At 49.9% G+C, this 4,193-nt stretch overlaps 2 protein-coding genes across 3 annotated transcripts in view; both read right to left on the bottom strand.

Moving 5' to 3' along the window:
- LOC113216638 (zinc finger protein 271-like) overlaps window positions 1-1,665 on the bottom strand; it is an 11,736-nt gene extending 10,071 nt beyond the window's left edge. Inside the window, exon 1 of the mRNA XM_026436405.2 lies at window positions 883-1,665. The gene's annotated coding sequence lies outside the window, so the exon portion shown is untranslated. The remainder of the gene's footprint in view (window positions 1-882) is intronic.
- The window catches only part of LOC113216618 (adenomatous polyposis coli protein), a 65,328-nt gene that overhangs the window by 28,608 nt on the left and 32,527 nt on the right, over window positions 1-4,193 (bottom strand). The window lies entirely within an intron of this gene.

A 4,193-nucleotide genomic window follows, 5' to 3' on the forward strand; every position in this document is an offset into this window, starting at 1 on the left:
AGTCAAACAAACAAAATGTACAAGCAAAATTTAGCTGCACATGTGCCTGATTCTTAGACCGTCCCGCAAAGACTGTCTATACCAGGGGGAAAAGCCCCCCCCCCATCCTATATTTTTGCTGTTGACTGTGTGCCTCAGGGCCCCGCGGCGCTACCGCTTTGTCAGCACGGGCTCGCATCGCTTGGCCGCTCAGGGGACGCGAGAAGACGTCGGGGGTTTGGGTAAAACAAAACAGAAAGTTCACTGCCCCGTTAGTTATTTCAAACAAAAAGGCCAAATTCACTGCCTACACTACTTAAATCTCTCACACGATTTCTAAAAAATAAATACTGAAAAGCAAAAAAGGACGCGAAACTTCAACTCCCGGAACTAACCGACGCTGCAAAGAGAAATGATTTGAGAAAGACTTAGCGTTTTCACTCCTAAACCGTGTATTTGAGAGACTGGCTGTACCATAAGTGCCATGCTCGAACACACATGTGTCAGCATTAAAACTACCAATTTAAATGACCCTCGTGTTTGCCACACCATGTGCACGTAGCGTGGCGAGTTGTTCCAATAACAGCCTACTGAAAGACGCCTAAAAGAACTCCACCTACCGGCCTACCGCAAAGAGGAGGGTATAGGGAGACGGTCAGGAAGTACAGAGTACTTCACATCGAAAGATAAAAGAAATTCAAACGGGCGATGCGCCAAAGCGACCTATCCCGCCCCTCCACTAAGTCAGATGTACTGTCGTATGAGCGTGTGTGTGCTCTGCACGTCAGTCCCCTGATAGAGTAGCTGAGATGGGAGTGGACGGAAATGATAGAACACAAGATTTTGGATTATGTGGGCCCCGTGATAACGCAATTTGAAGTTGAAGAACCACCAAGCACTTACTTTTAGTGATGCGCTGCTGCCGAACGCCCTAACACGTCTGACTGGCGTGTCCGCCTGCCAGCGCCACGGAGGGGCTCGGCGCGCCAGCCGCTAAGGGCTGAGCTAGCATTTTAGCTAGCGACGCGAGTTCCTCTCTGAGCTGAGCGCGGGATTCCAACCTACTCGCTACTATGACACCACACTGGCGGTGTTTTTCTCAACAAAAAGAAAGCTAAAGCTATAATTTGACCTCAACAGCACACACTGAAAAAGTACAAAAATAATACCAGAGAGGAATCCAACAACACATGCCCCTCGACATGCCCTTAATTCTCTTTAAAACAAATCTCGTCGAGAAGCCCGCTTTTTACGCTTGCAGCCAGCCAATATTGGCGTTGGGACGATGCCGCGTGCCACTAGAGCATAGAGCAGTCTGTTCGCACCGCTTCCCGCGCTGCTCGGCGCAGCCCTGTCATCCGCCGCTGCGGAGGCGCCAAACTATCGGAGAAGCGATTATGATTACTGTAATAATTGAAATGTAGATCCAACAACGCGGCATTATCGGATGGAGATTCGGAGGATCGTCGAGGACACAGCGGACGCGACCAAGAGAAGGGGGAGAGAGAGAGAAGAGCTGGTTTCGGAGCCCGTAACCTAGGGCGCGAATGGAGAATGTACATAAATTGGTTCAAATCCTGCCGGCCTGGAAGTCACGGCCCGCATGACTGCTCTCCTGGCTCGAGCGCTGCAGACGCGATTCTTCAGAATTCCGCCAACTCAGAGACCACCATCAGAGAGAAGTGAGATAGAGAAGAAAGGGGGGAAAGGGGGTGTGGGGTGGTGGAAGTGGGGCAGGGAGCGGGAGAGAGAGAGGGGGGGGGACGAGCAAGGATCTCTGTGCTGCGCTACCACACGTCCAGGGCACGGGAGGGTAGGGGAGGAGTGGGGTGGGTCCGGGTGTGGGCGGATGAGCCAACATCCGTCCTTATCCCCCCCTCCTCCCCTCACGTTCGCTGCTGCTGGCTGGGCATCGAGCTAGTTCTGACCATAACATCCCCCCCCCCCAAAACAAAAACCCTTTTTGCTCGTCGCTCTCAGTTCCAGCCTACACCTGCAAAATAGTCCGGCAACGACCTAAGTTGCCGGTGATTCCAGTTAGAGCCCTGCAAAGAGCGAGCTACGCGAGCTAGACCCCTTCTTCGACAGGTGAGAGGAGGGTCGGGGTAGGCATTTAGCTCGCGTAGCTCGCTCTTTGCGGGGCTCTAATTCCAGTTCATGCGAACTGATATCTTAACCCTCATTGAAGTTGATGTAGCGAAACGACCCGTTCGGCAGATTTTTGTTTATACGCGCCGTGCTGCTGTTGTGCGACAAGACAACAACTCATCTCCATCTGCGAGCTGGAGGCAAAGGAGGGATGAAAACTCAAATCCGCATACAACAGCGCCTGCTTCCAGAAGCAGCATCGTCCTAGAAAATGCCCCCCGATTGTAACGCACGCGCACACATACACTCACACAACTTTATGGCCAAGACGTAACGCCGGCCTGAGTGTTCCTCTCCCGACCCAAATCAGATACGGCAAACGGCAAGGCAGCCCCGGACCCCTCTGCTCGTTGTGCTGCTATGTTGGGAGTGTCTTTCCCTTTCCCCCGCGGTAGAGCCGAGCTCCGAATCCATGGAAAATGCAAAGATTTGAGCCTTTGCCAAAGGAAGCATGTGCGCTGACAAAAGAGAATGACCCGTCCAACTTTCGGGCACCGAAGACACTAATCGCCTTTGTGCTATGCTGGTTGTGATTTTATCTGCAGTATGCTGCACACTATACTGTCCGAGACTAGACACATTGAGAGGCAGGTTTTGCGACAGTAACTTTACCATGTAAAAAGTAGAGAAAATCATTGTAATTATATAATGCATAATTGTGAGGAAAGCCAAATGGACACAGTCGATGACACGAGGCGTGCCACCGGCCCCGACGCACCCTGCATTCAAATCTGGCGCGGTGCAGCACTGCCGGTCAGTGTGGCTGGCGGGCTGGCGCTTAGCTGGCGCCGGGAGGCCACGACGTGGCGGGAAACACAACGCCCGCTAATCGGGGACGGTATGTTTCCCAGAAACGCTGCAAATTCAATACTTTCCAGCCCACACTTCCTTGTGTGTGAATGCAAGAACACTCTTCTTAAGGCGATACGCACACACACAAAAAAAATAGAATTCAGTTCCGTGCAAATCGGCTTAGCTGCACAATTTTACACCCGTGCAAAAAAATTAGCAGGATGTAAAAATATTGAGCTGTACAGCTAAGTGCCATTAGCTACACGGTTAATGAACGGTGCGGCTTACTGGATGGCTAAAAAAATAGCCCTGGTGCTACATAAATTAGCTGAGTCTACTCAGTTAATTTCTTTTTAGCTCCGCTGCTAAAACCTTAGCAGAGCCACGATTTAGAAAAATTAACAGGACATTTTTCGTGAAATGACGAAATAATTTATTCAACAGTGGAAAGTTACAACATACCTCAAATCTGTAACATCAGTAGCGCCTAAGACAAGCGAAAAATACCACAGTATTTAGAGCAGGCTGCTGGCCTGTGAGGCGGCAGGGGAAGTAGGGGTGACGTAGAGTCCTGTGGGTGACGGGGTGGCTAGGCACCTGTAGCGGGGAGGGCACCGTGACCTCTGCGCCGTACCCATTTATCTGATCGCCTTCACACGCCCTGACGTTCTATTTACTACGAGCAGGGTTAGGAAACCACAGGGTCGAACTGGTGGCGAAGTTTTGGAGGTATTAGTGCAATGAAGGGGCATGGTTGATGAGGAATTCATGTTTAATAAATTTACCCACCAATAACAGAAATCCATTCAGCAGATACGAAACTAAATTAAATCATTTAAAAATTATAAGACTCACGACACACCAAACAAAGAAGCGGAAAAATTATAATTTCCCTCCTGCCCGACTCACATTTATGAAAAAGTATGATGTTATTTCATAATATAAGATTGGCACAAGTGCAACTTTCCCGTGTTATGAGATGAGGCTTCGAATACAAAACAAAACAACGATATAATAAAACATACACAACAGAGTTTGTTTAAAAGGGACAAACAGAATAGTTTATTCACACACTTCCTAATTGGGCAATTCCAGACAGAGGTGTCCGTCAGTGACGGCATTTGTGAGCGACTGAGAGGTGCCACGTATTGTTGCAATCTTGCAAAGACGCGTCTAGTCCAGGGGCGTAGGAAGATCCTGAATATTGGGGGGGCACGCCGTGTGGGTTGCCTACCTTGCAGGGGTGGTTTTCCCAGTCCGCTGGGATAAAATAG

Source organism: Frankliniella occidentalis, unplaced genomic scaffold (genome assembly GCF_000697945.3).
Source record: "Frankliniella occidentalis isolate FOCC.00 unplaced genomic scaffold, Focc_3.1 Scaffold11, whole genome shotgun sequence".
Taxonomy (NCBI): Eukaryota; Metazoa; Arthropoda; class Insecta; order Thysanoptera; family Thripidae; genus Frankliniella; species Frankliniella occidentalis.